The sequence below is a fragment of the Ambystoma mexicanum genome, chromosome 10 (genome assembly GCF_040938575.1).
Source record: "Ambystoma mexicanum isolate Mex_15411 chromosome 10, UKY_AmexF1_1, whole genome shotgun sequence".
Classification (NCBI taxonomy): Eukaryota; Metazoa; Chordata; class Amphibia; order Caudata; family Ambystomatidae; genus Ambystoma; species Ambystoma mexicanum.
Genome location: NC_090932.1, coordinates 480,628,696 through 480,647,573, shown reverse-complemented (window position 1 = coordinate 480,647,573; position 18,878 = coordinate 480,628,696). Strand labels below are relative to the sequence as shown.

At 47.7% G+C, this 18,878-nt stretch overlaps 1 protein-coding gene across 4 annotated transcripts in view; it reads left to right on the top strand.

Annotated features, from left to right (window-relative positions):
• The first annotated feature begins 16,698 nt into the window (after nt 1–16,698).
• Nucleotides 16,699–18,878, top strand: part of LOC138491509 (alpha-1,4-N-acetylglucosaminyltransferase-like) — a 674,441-nt gene continuing 672,261 nt past the window's right edge. For 3 of the 4 annotated variants that reach the window (XM_069618047.1, XM_069618045.1, XM_069618046.1), the window contains exon 1: nt 16,699–16,901. The gene's annotated coding sequence lies outside the window, so the exon portion shown is untranslated. The remainder of the gene's footprint in view (nt 16,902–18,878) is intronic. The other variant, XM_069618043.1, reaches the window with a different exon arrangement.

Genomic DNA, 18,878 nt, shown 5'->3' with positions numbered 1-18,878 from the left:
TAAGGGTGCTAAGGGGGCTATAGCCTCTGATCCTTTGTTTGTAGCCCCGGATAGAATCTCAGGAGCTACAGCCAAAAGGCTAGCTAGCCCCCAGTCCCAACAGTTCCGACATCAGCTTAGCCCCGGGTATTTTCCAGACCTAGCAACTCCCCTGACTTTGAACATTACTCGACTGAAGAAGTCCTAACAACTTAGAAAAAACTACTACATAGGACCAGGTCACGAGAGAAAATGCTACATTTAGCCAGAGCAGACATGGCTCTGTCCATGCAAACCGAATCATTAGGAAATATTAAAATCACACAGACACCGTCCTCTGCACCACTATGCCAGATCTGGACATCAGAATGAGACAGCAATAGAGACCAAAAGAAATGCTACAGGTGCAGCTACAATTTCCCTCACGTAGGGCCATGCCCACCAGTTGGTCACACATGCGACAAGTGCAGTGTTGAAAACCATTTCCAGTCCGTCTGGAAAAATGTCAGATATTACCAGAGGTCTACAAACTACAGTGGGCAAAGCAGGAGATGGGATAGCTCTTGGTCCAGACAACTGACACTACCGACAATCAGAAGTCAATGATCTCCGAGCAGGAGGAGGGAATCTCTGCGATGATCCAGACAAACAAGAGAAAGAAGAGATGAACCTCAAAGAAGTCGCTCACTTGAAATCATGGAAAAGAGATCCACAAAGCACAAAGTGAAATATATTGAAGTCTCACCAAGACGTTGAAACGCATCAGGCTCATCGTCGTCCAGCGGGGACAGCAAGCGAGGCTTTGAACATGCCTTAGGCAACAAGACGGTGACAGACTACAGCCCAAAATTATTAGTGCAACTCAATGGCAGCCCCTGAGATATCCTGATCGACACTGTGGCAACCGTGAATGTAGTCAACAAGGCAACATACCAAGGCTCAAATACAAAAGGACGCTTCAAGCAGCTGACATTGACATTTATCCGTATGGAGCAAATGCACCGTTAAAATGTAAAGGCATGTTCAAGGCCACTTGCACCAACAAGGACAAAATAGCATACATATTTATATACGTAATAGAAGGGGAGGCACCAGGTGGCAGCATCCTCAGCTTCAAGTCTGCTGTACAGCTGGGCCTAGTACACATCATGTACCAAATAATGACAGCATATAGCACAAGCCCAAAAGACATGATGCAAAAACCTTTCCCTGCCTTATTCAAAGGACTTTGCTGGCTCAAAGGAAAACAAGTCAAATTGCAAGTCAACTGCGACATGAAGCTTGTGGTGCAATATTACAGAGGAATACCGCGGAACATCCCGAAGCAAGTCGACAATGAAATACAAGCTCTCCTAGATCAAGACATCATAGAGCATGCAACCAGACTTACACCCTGTGTATCCCCCATCGTCCCAGTCCCGAAGAAGAAAAACAGGAAAAGGATCTGCATCTGGTGGACATAAGGGCACCAAACACGGCCATTGAAAGAGAGAGGCATACCTCACCGAGAATGACAGACATGATGCACCTGCTACATGGTGCAAAGGTTTTCTCAAAAGTAGACCTTAACAAAGGCTAACATCAGCTAGAGTTACATCCTGAATCCCAATACATAACCACATTTTCCACCCATGTGGGTTTATTAAGCTACAAGCGACTCAGCTTTGGGGTGTCTTTGGCCGCGGAAATCTTCCAGAATGAGATACACCAGGTAATTAAGTACATTCTATAATGTCTCAATTATAGTGATTACATCCTAGTGTTTGACGCCACTCAGGAATCTCACAAGGACGCATTGCAGTGCATGTGCATGGCACTGGAAGAGGCAAATCCAACCCTGAATGTTGACAAATGCACACTCAATAAGACAACTCTCAAATCCTTTGGGCATATTTTCTCTCAAGAAGGCCTCCAACCTGACCTGGAATAAGTTCAAGCACTTGTAGAAGCACCTACACCGCAATCCAGCTCAGCCATCCATTCTTTCCTGGGAATGGCTAGTTACAGCAACAGATATATAAAGGACTTTGCATCCATCAGCACCCCACTAAGACATCTCACAGCAAAGAGACAAGAGTTTGCTTGGTCTAACGACTGTGATGACGCTTTTCAGGAAATAAAACACTGAGTCACATCGATCTCGTGCATGGTGTACTGCGACCCAAACCTGGAAACAGAACTGACTGTTAGGGAGAATTCTCCAAATGTGCTAATTCTCCTTACCTTTTGAGACCCGCAGCAACTTTGCTGGATTTCTAGGATATGATTTTTTACCTGGAAAGAGTGTGAGCCTTTTTTTCCCCACTCTTTCATGTATTTTGATGTGTGTTTTACTTTTGTGTTCTTTGGTGATGGTGTTTTAAAAAAACTCCATGGCATCATCTTTTTCTGTGTGACACACAGCACCTTCAGTGCAGTGGCACAGGGGTGTCTTTCAGACTCCTCAAGGTTTAAATACCTTCCCTGGAACTGACTCCTGTCTCCCAGGACATGTAAAGTTAAATTGGCTTTACTAGTCTCTTTAAATTTACTGACCCAGCACACACAATCATCCTATAGAGTGCTGAAGGGGTTCCCTAGCTTCCCCTAAGTCAAAACACTCATGTAACAGTAAAATGTTAACCTTTCCTACTTTCAATGGCTGGTGGCAGTGGTTTAGATCAACTACTGTGATTTTTCCCTACCGCTAACAACTGTAGCTAAAAATAGGGTCAGACATGTTTTTCAATATGGCGCCTCTGGTCATCTTTTTTCACCATTTATTTTAGGAAAGGTCCTTCTCGTGTTTGTCTCTGCGTGCCAAACCAGGTTTGGTCCCTTTGTTCATTGGCCTTTGGCGGGCATTAGTGCTGAAGCCCTCCTCTGATGCCAGGGTGTCTGGGGTTGACAGGATGTGAGGGAGGTCCCCAAAACTCCCTGTGCTTAATCTCCTAGGAGACCTGAATGCACTCTGGCATGATTGGCCCGCTGGCTGTGCGGCAAGGACAGCCACCCTGCTGTGTGAGTGACAGCCAGGCTAGAATGAATGGGGCAAAACTGTTTAAAAGCAGGTCTTGGGACTTGGAAAGCAGAGTCGACCACTGGAATGAAAGAACCAAAGAGGAGAGGAAGGAAGAGGACTGATGCAACTCCTGGACGATCAGTGAAGACCTGCTGCAGGTCCAAATTTCCTGAAACTCGGACAACAGAGAAGCACTTCAAGGTTAACTTCTTCCCTTGAGTTTGGTGGGAACAACCAACTCGTAAGCCACCTAGACAACGTCTTATTCTGATAGAATTTTCATCAGAGTGCTGTTGAAAACCGAATAGCCAGAGGGAAGGAAACCAGCTTGTGGACTTTAAGGCACTCACACCTTAAACCGAAGTCTTGCTACAATTTTTGGTCTCTTCCCTGGGCAGTGCCGGAACCTTCCGACATTCTCCTTCTTGTCCCCACGACTGAAGCTCAGGAACAGCAAGATCTGCTCGAACTGCCGGGAACAACTGTCTCAGCTACAGCTTTCTTAATTGACTAGGTACTGTGCAAACGCGGTCCAGAAATCTTTTCGGCCATCGAGAAAGTGCATGAAACTTTCTTCAACTACGAAGGCTTGTCCTTCCCTCAACATTCGTCAAACTTTTCGCTTAGCCAAATCCTTTAAAAATCTGTGGCAAAGACTTAACTGTTACATACCAGAACTGTGCTATCCTATACAAAAGAATCTGAACCATTGACTTTGGCCCAGGCTTATTGAGAAGAATTGCTGGTTGTATTTAACTGAAACCCTTTACAATGCCTATGAATCTATTTGGACTGTCTATTCTTATAGCCTTGTCTTTTCCCTCCTTTATTAAGTATCTGAAGTGCCACTTTTCTCCCACTTCATTTTGGAGCTAAAGTTGTTCATTTACTTACCGGTTGGATTTGTGTGGTGTATTCGTGTGTGCCATTGAGCGGCTTATGCTAGTGTAATGTTCTATAACTGACTGAGTAAATAAATGTATATTCTTTTACCAAGAAACCTTGAGTAAGTGTTTACTTGAATGACTGTATTGGTTGGTCCTTTGTGTAACTTGTTCTACTGCTCACTTAAACTCTTGATATAAGTCTGGCTGCTCAGCCATCAATACCACTTTACTGTGTAGTACAGGCTTGTACCAAACGTGAGATTGTGCTTACACTTGTAGTCCTAATTACCTGTAGTGTTCCCAAAGGGTACTGCAGGTGATTCTGCCTAACACTGACCGTTGCTGCGAGTCCAGTTGGCTTAGGAGCAATCCCTGCACAATCCAAGCCTGGCTCACCTTCTTCAGAATCACGGCGAATCATAGCATCTGTCAGGCGTAGCTTATCACAGGCAGAGTGCGTGTGCTCACAGACAGAAAAATAAAGTTTAGCTGTAGTGTGGGCCTGTGAGCACTATCACCAATTTCTGTATGGACAACATTTCACCATTGTCACAGACCATCAGGCTGTCACAACCATATATGGAAAACCAACAGAAAAAATGCCCCCATAAATTACCAGGTGGGGACTCCGCCTCCAAGAATGTTCTTTCAAAATACTGCACCGACCCGGAAAAGAAAACAACCCAGCCAATTTCTTATCAAGATACCCTCTGCCCGCACACCACGAATCACAATCTCGTAAGGCCGATCAATTTATAAATTATATTATCACCAACGCACTTCCCAAGTCACTCACAATTCCCGAAATACTCCACGACCTAAACAAGGACTGGGTCCTCTCCTTAGTGAAAGAAAGAGTACTTTCTGGGAGATAGTACAATGCGAAATGAAGGGAAATTACCCTGTCGGACCAAGAACAAAAACACCTCCAAACACTCGATCTGCTGAAGCATTTCCTGTCACTGTCTCTGGTAGGTCTGCAGGACCGAGGCACATCAGGGGAAACTACGCAAGCCCAGCACCTCAATTCAGGATAGAGATGCCAACTAACCAAGTCCACTAACAATTTCCCCCTCTGCATACACCTCTCAAACTCCAAACCAAACACAACCACAAACCTACAGCACAACAAACCGCACAAACTTCACTACACTGCAACAACAAAACAAAGACACACATAGACTCGTACAACAGTACACAACGACTACCGGCCGCAAACACCCCAGGCTCAGCCAACGGAGGAGCCACCGGGCTGAGGCCGCCAACAGCACATCACTGCTCTCTTGCACTTTTCCTGCTTCCTCCCACTAACTCACCCTTCCTTCCTCTTTCAGAGCCACCAGTGTGCCAGGGGGCCACTCCGGTGGTCATAGTGCATGGTACAAACGTCCTTTAACATTAACATTAACATTAACATTAAAGGAAGACCGGATAGTGATTCCATACGCACTGCAGGACCAAGTCATTGACATTATGCAAACCCAAAGCAGGGGAACAGTTTCCACCAAACAACTACTGCAAACAAAAGTGTGGTTTCCCCAAATGAACACAAAATTAGAAGAAGTCTACAATATGCAAGGCAGTTGCACCCCGCACATTCCCAGAACCCCTAAAGATGACAGTTATGCTGATTCAAGTATGGAGTGAAGTGGCAGTTGACATTTCTGGGCCCCTTCCCAATGTCAAGCACGTCCTGCTAATCATGGATGAGATGTCACTGTTTCAAGAGGTACACCTGATACGCTCCACCACTGCACAGGCTGTCATTTCAGCTCTAGACAAAACTTTTACCGACTAAGGCATTCCAACAGTCGTAAAGTCTAATAATGGTCCACTGTTCAGCCGACAAGAATTTAGAATGTTTGCTGAACACTTAGGATTTTGATTACCTGCTATCAACACAGGCGAATGACACCATAGAGCATTTTATGGCCAATCTGAAACACATGCTGCAAATGTGTCATATCACAAGAGGATTGCTCATTCAAGCAATCTGCCATCTGCTGCGGGACTCTCGAAACACTCCTCACAGCTCCACAGGAGTGTGTCCATCAGAACTCATGTTTGGCAGAATCATCAGAAACAACATTTTGTACTGTAGCTCAAACGAAACAACCACTGACATGAAGCTAATGGTGAGCGAAAAGTACAGGGGGAACAAACAAAAAATGAAGACATACGCAGATGCAAGCAGAAGGGCAAGATGAACCAGAAGTATGCATCGGGATCAAGTACTTGTGTGTAAAGAACAAGTGTCCAAAGAGACACCAGCATTCAGTACACAACCCATGGCTGTCAACCACATCAAGGGGTCCATGATGACATCAATAAGTCCCCAAGGTACGGTCACCAGAAACTCCTTGTTCTTCAAACGACTAGAAAGTGAAACAACACAGCAGAATGAAAGGAGTGTTTCATCTGATGATGACTCCATTAGCTGTTCTGACTTCATGTATGCTGATGTGGACACACAACATAGTGAGTGATAGGAATGACCACCTCCCATGAATGTGCAGTCCTTCCAAAAGAACAATACGAAGACCCACAAGATGGATAGAAGATATGGGTTAAAGCCATAAGTTTATTGTTAAAGCAAATGGGAGATGTAGTGTGCTCTTTCTATATCCTTTGTGCCAAGGGAGGACACAGTCCACTGTCCATGGTGAGCACCTAGGCTCAACATGGGTAGGTGGGGCTACTGTCAAATGTTTCGGCAGTTGCCGTTTATTGTTAAAGGAGGTGTCACGCCAAATACCGGCTCTGTGCCTTCATTAATGTGCATGGCTATTATCTCAATGCGCCCGTACTAGGTTTAACACAAGTTACGAGTTTAACTCCTGAATTTATAAAATTACAAGCGCTTGCCACACCATGTGTTCTGCTGTACTTGAATGAATTTAAACAACTGCCCAGTGTTTGGCTAACGTATTCATGAATTGGGTCCCTGGGCAAGGTTTCTACCAGCATGAGATGTGCCGAGTTTCACTTTTATTTGACTCTTAATACTACGTCTGTTTTTCAAATGTTGAACCTATTTATTCGGCAGCAGCAATGTGCTCATCCCTATCGAATAATAGCGGGCAGACTCGCCAGGACAAGCAAACCCTGCCCTAGACCCGGTTGGTAATGTAAGCCGGGCATGAGGAACTGTAGCCTGGAAGCATTATAATGCAACGCCTCTTGCAAAGTCGCCTGTTCTCTGCTCATATTGACATCTTGTTCCGCTTAATGGGCTGTCCCCCGGGACTTCAAAAGGGTCTGAACGCTGCAATTGTTGTCACCATCAGAGTTGGCTATGTTTTTAATAGACCCTTGCAGCCTGCCTGTCTGCAGACGGGGCATTCATGATCCATATTGGTGGTGCTTTTTCAAAGGTCAAATGTTTTAGTTGTGCCTACGGGCAAACTTCCTGCTCTCAGCAAAAGGGGGATTTGCCCTGGATCATGTATGGTCGAGCAGGGATGCAAGGCCTATATCCTATGTTCCACATGGAAAAATATACTTGGTAAACAAGTGGACGGGGAACCAAAAGAGGCCCTGGAAATAATTTTCAAAGTGTCCCAAAAATAAAAAAAAATCAGCAATCCCCAACCCTTTTTCTATGAGAAAATGTGAAAATACCACACAAAAGAGGCCGAGAGTGCAGAGGCCTACCGGGAAATCTCCAGAGTTCCATACAGGCTGGTCCACCCCTGATCACACCGGTTTGGTCAAGCAGGAATGCAGGGCCTATATCCAATGTTACAACTGGAAAAGTATACTCTGTACACTTTTACAGTTCCAGTTAAAACAACTGGCATCGGTTAAACCTGGGTAATTATAAACCTATCATTATAGAGCTTAGCAACGGGAGAAAAAAGGCATCAGTGCAGCATGGCACAATACATTATTATATAGGGGACACAGTATAGCTTGGTAAAAGGATGTAATCTTAACATATGTGTTAGGGAGAATTCTCATTTATGGCTAATTTCCCTTACCTAGTGAATCCCTCAGCAGCTTTGCTGGATTTCTGGGGTTTATTGTTTCCGCCTGGTAAGAGTGTGAGCCCTTTTCCCACTCTTACAGTGTATTTTTTGTGTATGTTGTACTTTTGTGCTCATGGGCTATCGAGTTGCACCAACTCCATAGGCATCATCTTTTTACTTGTGAGTCACACAGCACCTTTAGTGCAGTGACACAGGGATGTCATTTAGACTTCCCTTGTGAACTCCATTTCTGGGGATACTACTGTCCCCCAGAAACATGTAAAGCCACCATCGGCTTTACTAGTCCTTTTAAAATACAGATCCAGGACAAGCCATCTTACAATGGAGTACTGGAGGGGAATATCTTTCCTCTGCCCTTCTGTAACTCAAGGGGAACATTGTGTCCCCTTCCCGACTCGACATGGCTGGTGGCAGTGGTAACTATCATTTTTACATGGATTCCCGTGTTAGTGTTCTGGCTGTGGTGACAGACGTGAACATAAAACCCGCTACCCCACATTGTTTTTATCGTGGGTCCTAGCGTGGTTTTTTGCCATTTCATGTTGGAAAGGTCTTTCTTGTTGTTTGCTTTTCTCACCAAACCAGGTTTGGTTTCCTTGTTCGCCGTCCTTTGGCGGGCTTCTGCAAAGAAGCCCTCCTTTGGCGTCTGGGTGTCTAGATGGGCTGAATGTGAGGGAGGGGTTTAGTAACCCCCTAACAGGGTTTCCTTGGAGACCCAAGTCGCACTTTGTGTCAATTGGCTGAGGTGGTTGTCCGGGCTGGACACCCCCCCGCTGTGTGATCGACAGCAAGGCTGTGTGAATAGAGGATTTTGGCATAAAAGGCAGGACTCTTGGGATGGTGGAGAAGAAGACTCCTGGATCCCGGTGAAGCCCTGCAGCTGTCCTGAGCTATCTATCCTATCTATCCTTCAACGACAGAGAAGATCCAGTCCGGAGTCTTCTTCTTTGAGCCTGGTGGGATCAACCAGCTCACCTTCTACAATAAGAGAATCCTCTTCTGAGTCAAAATTACTGCACTTAGCTGTAGTGGTCCGGATAGCCATCAGAAGAGCCCTCTCCTGTTTTTAAGGAGCGCACCTTTTATTCATTGTTGCTTTGCTGCTGCTGACCTCATCCCTGGGTAGTGCATATCTCTCCACATGTCATCCTTCTTGTCCTCACGACTGAAGCTTCAGGAACCGTGAGTCTGCAGGCACTACCAGGAACAACTGCCGTAGCACCAGCTTTCTTCAGCCAAATAAGTTACTGGCCCTCATTCCGAGTATGGAGGTAGTCATGGCGCTATTTGCGCCATAACTGCCTCCCATACCGGTACTGACTCCGATTTGGTGAAAGGGGGATTTACCGGTCCAGTCCGACCTTTGTGGGACCGGTAAATTCCCATTCACCAAACCATTCCCCATTCCCATTTGAGCCCCCATAGGGCTCAATGGGAATGGGGAAGTAGCTAATAATGGTACTGCAAATTGCGGTACCGTTATTGGCTGTGATTTCCCTCAACGGGTCCCGCCCACAATGCCTGGTCAGACCAGGTGTTAAGGAAGGGACCCGCTAAGGGAACTCCTAGTAGGGCGCAAAAGGATTACTGGCACCGGTGTCCTTACCGGTGCTGGTAATCCCTTTGCCCCCAACTCGGAATGAGGACCACTGTGTCCATTTGGTCGTTCTCTCTGTCCGACCTTGAGGAATTGGGGTGAACCCATTTCCTTTCTGAAGGCTTGTCCTTTCTTCCTTCCATCTTATAACTTTTGCTTCCCTTTAACAATACCCAGTACTCCTGGCAGCTGTCATCTGAACTATTCTAAATGTGTGATCCTCGACAACAGAGCCCATGCTCCATTTGACACTGGCGCAGGTCTATTGACTTTTATATGCCTCTTAGAAAATGTCCTCTGATTCTATTACCTTGGCAAAAGTATTGCCTATGATTTTTATCCACTATTCCCTTGTTTTAATTCTCTGTGCTAAGTGTGTTTGAATTCAGGTGCATTTCTTCCCGCGGGTACGCTTTACTTTCATCAGACCGAACTGTCAATACTGTCAAAAAGTGAATGCGTATTAAAACCACGGTAACGTCTTTGTTTCGAAACAGTGGTCTGTCAATTCTAATGTACTTACCTTGAATTGACCTGAAAAAGAGGAATTGGTTGTATGTAGTATATTTAGAGTGTGGTTTTATTTAATAGAAGTGAAGTGTTTTGTGAAGAGATGGTTTAAAAATAAATGTAATTATATTTTTTTAACCAGAAACCTTGAGTCAGTGTTTGCTGGAGTCACAGTAATTGTAGTGCTTTGTGTAATCCCTACTACTGCTCATTTGCTCTTGAGATAAGTCTGGCTGCTCAGCCATCGCTACCACTTTACTGTGTAGTACAGGCTTGTATCAAAGGTGAAATTGTACTATCACTTGTAGTCTTAAATGTATGTAGTGTTCCCTAAGGGTACTGCATATGATTCTGCCTATCAATGTGTACCGTATTTAAAGATATATTGTTTTTTGATGCATGGTGTACTGTTCTGAGCAGGTTACTGGTCTTTATCAGATGCTCGCTTTCTTGTAACACCAGCATTTCATGGCAAGCAGTGGCAACTGTTTCTTTCTCTCTCATACACCCACCCTACTCCCTTTCTCTATACCCCACCCTATCCTCTCTCTGTGCTTCCTGCTCTACCCATTCTCTCTCTACTGCACCCACCCTACCCCCTCATCCTTCCTCTCACACTCTCAGTTTATTTCTTACCCTCTCTCTCGCTCATATTTCCTCTTGCTCATAATTCATGGCACCCTCCATTAATGGCTTCCCTCCTTTGTTCTATTCCCCTTCTCATTCTCTTGAACACCTGCAGCCCTTCTCACATCTTCTTTTGAAACTTTACACTGTATTCCGTGCACCTTGGTATCTATAAATGCAAAATGCATAGAACGGCATTACCTCCACTTCCCTCTTCCTCGTCCCAGTGCTCACATATGAGGCTCTGCCTCCCACACAGGAACTTATTTTTTTTCATGGAGGTATATATACCTCCTACTTACCCACAATCCCCAGTTCTTTTTCTCCTGTCTCCACCAGGGTCTGCTTCTCCTTGGAGCAGGGCTCTGGGAAACGATGTTGAGAGACTTCCTGGGCGATCTGTCCGGCAGGGTGTCAGCAGTCGCCTGGTGAGATTGTGATTCCTGGTCCCCCTGCAGGCCTTGGTGTTCGGTTGAGTATGGGGTGAACCCTGGTCATCCTACCGGCCTCGCAGGAACTTGAAGATGGCTGGTTGTCTTGGGAGGTGGTCCAGCTCTCCCAGTTTTCCACTGCCTGCTGCTGCGCTTCTGGCTCCGAAGGCACAGGGATGGGGTTGGTATGCCTTTCCCACTGCTTTATGCTGCAACTGAGGCGGTGCTTGGCTGGGGGTGGGGTCTGTGTTGGGCTTCTCGCTTCTGCCGGCGCTCCACCTGGATGATGCTCCCGGCTCCCTGAGAGGCTTGGGGCTGTGTTGGGCTTGTGTGTCTGCTCCAGACTCACTGAAGGGCTTGGGGTCCGGTGGCACTGGTGCAGCTCCTGCACTCTGCGGGGCATGGTGCTGTCACGTTGTGGAGGGGGATGGACGGACCTCGCTGCTCTGCTGTCCTGGTGGGTGGCAGGGCGCATGTGGGTTCTGTGCAATGGCACTCTCCCTCTTTTCCACGCAGCAGGTTGTATGGGCACCTGCCGAAAAGCTGCTCCTGTAATCCCAGCTCTAGCCAGGGGGCTGTGGCTGTGGATGGGGGTTTGCAGCTATAGTGCACTTTCAGCTGGTGATCTGCACAGGCCATTCTCGGCATGATACCCACTGTGGTGCCAGCGGGATTCTGTCGCATGTGTCCCACTCTGGTGCGGGCAGGGTCTGTTGTACGAGTCCTGTCATGGTATGGCATGGTGCATATGTGGCGAGGTTCCGTGGTCTGCTGTCAGCCCCAGTCGTTCACTTCCGGCCACTCATGTGGTGTCCTACGGAAGTGTTGCTGCAGTGAGCCGGGCCAAACAAAATAAATATAAAAATGATCATGTGGTTTGCCGATCCTCTGAAATATGGAGGGTACTGTGATATGGCCCTGTGCCCTGCCCCCCTGCAGGTGGACTTGTCATTTACAGGGAACATGGATCACTGTGGCTACACTGGAGGTGTCTTCCAGCCGCCTGGTCCGTGGTTCTGTTTTTTACTTGGACCACTGTGAACCCTTGGAGTGGTTTGGGGGAGGGAGTCTTGCTTCCCTCTTGGGACTGCTGGCCTTCCTTCCCTGGCTGAAGCTGTACGGCAGACTGTGCATTCCGCCTGAGTCCAATGGTATTCATGTTACTGCTTGTGAGGTCTTCAGTTGCTATGCAAATAGAGGGACTTAGCCCTCTTTTGAAGCCAGATGGGCCCTGTGTTTGGTGTTGGCTATGCTTACCTTGTTGGGCCTAGTCTGGGTCGCAACCGAAGATATCCTGTATGCGTGGGTATTTCCTCAAGGGCTTTGCTACAGGAATGGTATAGCAGTGCGTCATTGTACTGCTGCGTCCCAACCGTCTTCTTGTCAGTTGTGGATGAGAGGTTCTTTCTGGTTGATTGAGCTCTCTGTGGTTCCTGGTTATTGTGGAGGGTCTCTCTTGTGCTTGTGGCATGACCGCCCTTTCTTTCTCCACCATATCGCATGTTCCTATCCTGTGAATGGGGCCCCCCTGTTAGAGTTAGTTACCTACTGTACACGCTGTGCCAGATGTGTCTTTTCACTGCCTTTGGCGTAGTGTGGGGGCTGCTGGCTTCCAGTTGACACGGTTGCTTGTTGGAGCTGTTGGGTTGTTGTTCCTATCTTTTGTTAGCCCTGCACCAGGCCTCTCCTGGGACTGCTTGCTTTATCTCTCATCAGTGTGCGTGGCTGCTGCCGGCAGGGTCTACACCAGATAGGGCGGATCATTGGAGCCTTTCTTCCGTCTGGCTGGCCATGGTGGGTGTGAGGTTTTGCTTTCCTCTTTGAGATGCCTTGTTGTCCTACTGGGTGTCCCGTTCTGACTAAATGTGACGGGGACGGCCTGCGCCGGTAGTCTGTGTCTGCCTGGAGTTCGCAGGTGAGCAAAGACTCATGTTTTCCAGACGTTGTACTTCCATCCTTAGACATTTGTTTTATACGTAAATTGAGTGTGGCTCGAGTGTGCGCACGCCCTCTGTGCGGATTGTCGTATTCCTCATGGCCAGTGATATCGCTGTGGCATTGTGAGATTGCATGGACTCCCGGTGCCCTGTAGTTAGAGCAAGGGATTGCTCTGGGCATGATGCTGGGGATGCAGCCATTTGTTTCCCGATGTTGTGGGGGTGCGTCCCCCTGCCCTACTAGTACTGTGGATATCGGGGCTTGCATGTCTGCCTGTTGGCTGGCTGGGTGCTGGTGGGTGCATGCGGGTGTTAGCCCTGCGGGTGCCTTTCTAGGGGCGTGGCTTCAGTTGAGCCTTTCAGTTGCCCATCTTTTTCACTCCCAGACTTTATTCGGCTGCTGTTGGGGGCTGGTGTCCCCCCCACCTCTCTGCTTTCCAGGCCTGCCTGTGGCGGGTCTTCACGGGTTGCTCATCTGAGGCTGGTGGTGGGCTCGGCCTGTGGTGCCCTGGCCTGTTTAGGGGTTCACTGTCCTGTTGGTGTCTCCTGTGGCCCCGGGGTTTGCCTCTGGCTTCTTCTTCTTGGGTCTGTCTCCTGGACAGGGTGGGGGTAGTTCAGCCCTCCTCTTTTTCTGTTGCTAGCTTCAGGGATAGGCACCTGGTCCCTGTCTGTGTGGTTTTGGAGGGGTGCTGGCTGTGCGCCCTCCTCCGGCTTCTGGCAGGGCTTCCTGTTTTTCTCGTGGCCTTGTTGCCGCTTTTCGGCCCTGACGATGGTGCTTTGGTTGGCCTTTCCCTCTGGTCTTGCTGCCGGTTTTGGGCTCTGGTCTTGCAGAAAGGACTTATCAGAGTTCTGTACTTGCCCCCTTGTCCTTCCTTTGTGGGTATCTGTGCCTTTGATGGGCTCTTTCTCTGGGATATCCTCTCTTCTCTCCTCCCTGTTCTGGTCGTACATGCTTGCCGCTTGGGTGTTCATGGTTGTTTGCCCTGATTCCCTTGCCCGTGGGTGTTTGCCAGCCTTCCCTCATGCTGCCATGGGATTTGTTGGGCCTCCTTCGGTGCTGGGTTTTGGGTGGGCATCTGTCTCCCACAGCCAGAGGTTTCTGGCTGCTCCCTGGGTTTCCCGTCGGTGTGGGAAGTTGGAGGGGATATGGTCCTCCCTTCTCTTCTGCTGTGTCCCTGGCGAGCCGGGGCCTTTGTCTCTCTTCAGGGGCCGCAGGTTGGTGCCTTGTCACTTGGCCTCCTTTTTTCGGCTCGGGGTTTGGTTCTTGTGGTGATGTACTTTCGTTGGTCCTGTGGTTCATCCCTTCTTCTGTTTTGGTCTATGCAGCGGTTCGGGTGACTTTCCTGTGGGGAGGTCTTCCCGGCTTCCCCATGCTCCGGTGTCTCCATTGGGTAGCCCGTCTGTTCGTGACCATAGGGGGTTTTGGGACTGGTGTTGGCTATCTGGGGAGGGTTCTTTGTCTTCTGGTGGTCCTCTCAGGTGTCTCCCGGCGTCCCTTGCCTGGGTGGTTTTCTCATGGCCCTTTCTCTGGCATTGGTTCCTGTGTCTGTCTCCGCCTTGATGCTTCTTGGTGATCGATGGAGGTTGGGTCGTCTGGGTGGTCCTCCTGAATGCCGTGTCTATTAATGGGACCTTGTTCCGCTATGGGTGTTTCCCTTCTGGCGCTGCAGGGTGCCTCCTCTCTTGTCTGGGGCCCTGTGGGTAGTCCTTTATGCTCTCCTGGGGTTACGGGTTTCCCCTGCATGTGCTGAGGTTGGATGGGCCATTTCGTGGGGGTTTGGTTTCCCTCCAGCGTCCTCAGGGTGGGTGTTCCTCCTTGGGTCTGCTCACTGGTTTGCGCTTCTGCCATCAGTCCATTTGCTCCTTTAGCCTGTGTTGTTTTTGGGTGCAGGACCTCCTGGTTACTTGTCTTACATTGTGGTCTGTGGGTTTGCCTTCTGGGGCGTTGTGCGTTCCTTGGTTTTCTGTGAGTCTGTTGTTTCTAGCTTGCCTGGCTTCTGGGCGGCCTTGGGGTTTTCTGGACGTGGTTTGCTGAGTGGTTTGTTTTGTGGTTCCGGCTGCCTTGTCATTTGATTCTGGATGCAAGGTGGTGATCCATGGGCTGGACTTCTCTTGTAGGGTGCGAGGGCTTCAGTGGAGCTCCTCTTCCTTTGTGTTAGTTCCTGTCTGCCTTCCGTGGGGTTGCAGCATTGGCACTTGGTTTGGGGGTCTCATTATGCCCATCCACTTCTTGTTGGCTTGGGTATGCCTCATAGGTGAGTACTGGGATGAAGAAGAGCAAGAGCAGGAGCAATGAAGATTACTGGTAAGTCATCTGAGCACTAAACGCCAACCCTACCTCCTCTCTCTTTTCCCCAATCATGCACACTACAATATCTCTCTCTATCCCGACCCACACTATACCTTGTATTCCAAACCCACCCTACCCCCTAAACTCCCCCACCCCACCAACTCCCCCTTCTCCCTATCCCCTCTTATCCTTCATCTCACACTATCGCTTTATTTCTTACACTGTCACCCTTTCTTCCTCATATTTCCTCCTGCTCATCACCAATGGCACCTTATGTCAATGGCTTCCTCCCTTGCTCTAATCCCCTTTTCATTCTCTTGCACGACTACATCCCCTATTGCATCCTCCTTTAAAACTTTGCACTCCCCTCCTTGCACCCTTGTTCCTATATTTGCAAAATGCAAAGAACAAAAGTAAAAACCAAAACTCTTGGCATTATGCTTGTTTAGTTAGAGCTCTGTCACAAGTACACCAAATCATTCCCTGTGAAACATGGGGCCTCATTACGAGTTTGGAGGTAGCCATCCATGGCTGCCTCCAAACCGGGCTCCTTTACCGGGTTCCTGCAATGGGGACTTACCGGGTCATTCCGACATAGGAGGACCCGGTAAGTCCTCCTTGCAGGAACCATTCCCCATTCCCATTTGAGCCCCTGTAGGGCTCAATGGGAAGGGGGATGGAGGTAACAACGGGCACATTATGAGTGTCCCGTTGTTACCTCCCTCTTCCTCTCGCGGGACTCGGAAAGGATGCCTGGTTTTACCAGGCGTCCGATCTGGGTCCCACGAACGGACCCTTGTAATCAGCCCTGACGGAATGAAGGGGCCGGTCCCGTACCGGCCCCCTTCATTCCGTGAGCGCAAGCCTCGTAATGAGTCCCATGGTCTAAATATCTGGGCCTATGGGAGGAGATCCTCACCATGATGAAGCACCGCCTGGGAAACAGTCTGTGATTACCTTGGGGCGGGATGGCGATGCTTTCAATGACGTGACTACCATGGAGTGTGAATTCAAATGTCTGGCAAACGTCTATAAAAAAGCCCAAACTATTGGCATTGTCAAAGCTAAATGTAGGAGTTTTACATTGGGGAAAGCACAAATTCGGCCCAGAGACCCCCCTCTCCTTCTCACCTCATTAACTTTTCTCAGATATTTTTGGGCATCCAGCATGGAAAGGTCTGACTTCATAACATGTCCCTGGGTGCTTTTGGCTCCAAGTTCGTCTCTGACTGGACAAGAAAATGAAATATTAACCAGTATGCATGGGAGCAGACAAACCCTGCGGTCTTTCACCTGTGACTTCAGCGGCAACTCCGAGTTTGGCATATACGATTTAACGCAACTTAGATATTTAGGACGTTATGCTGAGACGGTTAAAAAGAAAATAACTCCGGTTACAGTGTAGAAACAAGAACGGCAGGAAGAAGATGCGTCACATTGCTCTTGCTTAAATGAGGCTGTACTGCATGTAAAGTGATGTGGGTTTGATAGAATTCAAAGGAACAACAGGGACTCGCAACCACGCCTAGAAATCTGAGTCAACAGCCGTTCTTAAAACACTTCTCGCCGCCCGGTATGAAATGATTTCCAGCGCCAGAGAGCAGCTCTGTTCACGCTCGGGATCAACTCTGCGCGCTCCCAAGAGCTGACCAGGTAATGCCGTTCTCCGGGACTGGGAGTGTGCAGGGGCTGCGCACTGGGCTTGCATTGTGTACCCTGGGTTACACGTGCAGTTAGTGGCGACTTGCTAGGATGTGTTGTTTGGTTTTAAAATAATTAATTTAACAAATACAGAAAGAAAACCTGGACATTGGTTTGCACAATGTCATGTTTTTCGGCATTGTTTATCGTAAAGCAAAACAAGTTTCCACTGAAAATGAAAGCTCGTTAGCGAAAATATTCCATTATAGCAACGAAAGGGCTGAGCATAAATCCTGTTTACCAGATTGTGTGTCATGGCTGCTCTGCGTGAAAGTCGTAATCTCGGACATACTGCCCAATGGAGGGTCATTGATGTACTGTATCCATGGATGATCTCTTTCATTACATGTCATGTTTAAGGTGCTAGTGCTTCATCGTCATCGGTCCTCCTCAGTATTACGTCACTGCCCGAGAAGATGATAATGCTTGCTACGAAGTTTGAAGAGATGGCTGTAGCATTATATTACATGGCAGCGTGCAATAACCGTATAAAACCTACAACTAATGTTCCTATTACAGGTGTGTATGAGCAAAGGGCATCGCTAGCCTCTTTGATCAGTCATTGGAGCAGCTATATATTGTGTCCTCACAACGCCTATATTATGTCGTTACAACGCCTGCCAGTTCTTGACCGAGCACAGAGCAGAATTCCAGCGGCCACTGCAGCACGTAGTAAAGGCCGCCACTAGCGTTTCAGATCCCTTCAGTGGGAAATCGTCGTTCTGTTACGTTCAGAGCCGTATAGCTCAGGAGCGCACAGGTTCGATCCCTGGTCCGCGCACTCAGGAAACTCTGTGTATTAGGCGCGTTATTGTTATAATGTGGCGTGTTTATTTTGTGCACTGCTAGAGTTTAACTCATGAAAAGAAGAAACTGCATGCCATTGCTTATTTTAAGGCACAGAACAGAAACTTTTTTTAAATGCTTTTTAAAAGCTAATTATTGTATGCAACACATTAGGAGCTGTATATTATTATTATTTTTTCTCAATCCAAACATATTCTACATTGATTATATATATATATATCACCCACTGGAAAACCTCTCACACTACATTGAGCAAGATGCCAGGTATTCAAGCGGATGAGTATTATAAGGAATACAATACCATCTACTGTATGTAAAAGAGATATTGCAAGTCACCTTGGCTGACTTATGATGGAATTCGCCACTCGCCTTGTTTCTCTATTTGGTCACTGAACTCCTCAGTGACTTGGTATTTCCCTGTAACGTACGGTCGGGGTACTTTATCCAGAGGTCAAAGTGGCCGGGAACTAACGAGTACAATGTTCCCTTACTTCTCAGAGCAATCCACCATCGTTCCCTTACTTGTTGCCGCCCAGAGCACTCTTCAGGGACAGCAAGGAAGCTCACCTTTTTGTTTTCTTTTTTACTACTACCCGACGGGGGATTATGTAACAAGGCACTGCTTTAACACTCCAGTGACACATATTGGTGAGCTACTTCACGTGCTGGACTGCATTTGTTAATTTGAAAAGACTGCTTTGGAAATAATACCCATTCATGAGCCGCCACTAAGTCGCGCTCGCAGTGATCTGCGTTTGCCTTTAGAAATTAATATTGAATTGATGCAGGCACAGCTGTCTGTACTGGTAATAGGAAGGGGTTTGTGGCTCTACCCCCATCATGTCCCATAAGAGATCTGAATTATATGATATGACAGTTTATTTATATAGCACCTATACACAATGTGTTTCAAAGCGCTTCAAGGCAAAGGAGGGAACAAGGGCAAATACAAAGACATTCTTACAGGCCATGAACAGTAAGGATATGAAATTAACAATCGTACTCGGCCTGACGAGATTTCAGCTAGTGCAAGAGCTAAAACATACATAAGGAAGGGAGGGGGAGAGTGCGAAGGAAATGGAGACAGACAGGCGACTACCATACTAGGCCTGACGACATTTC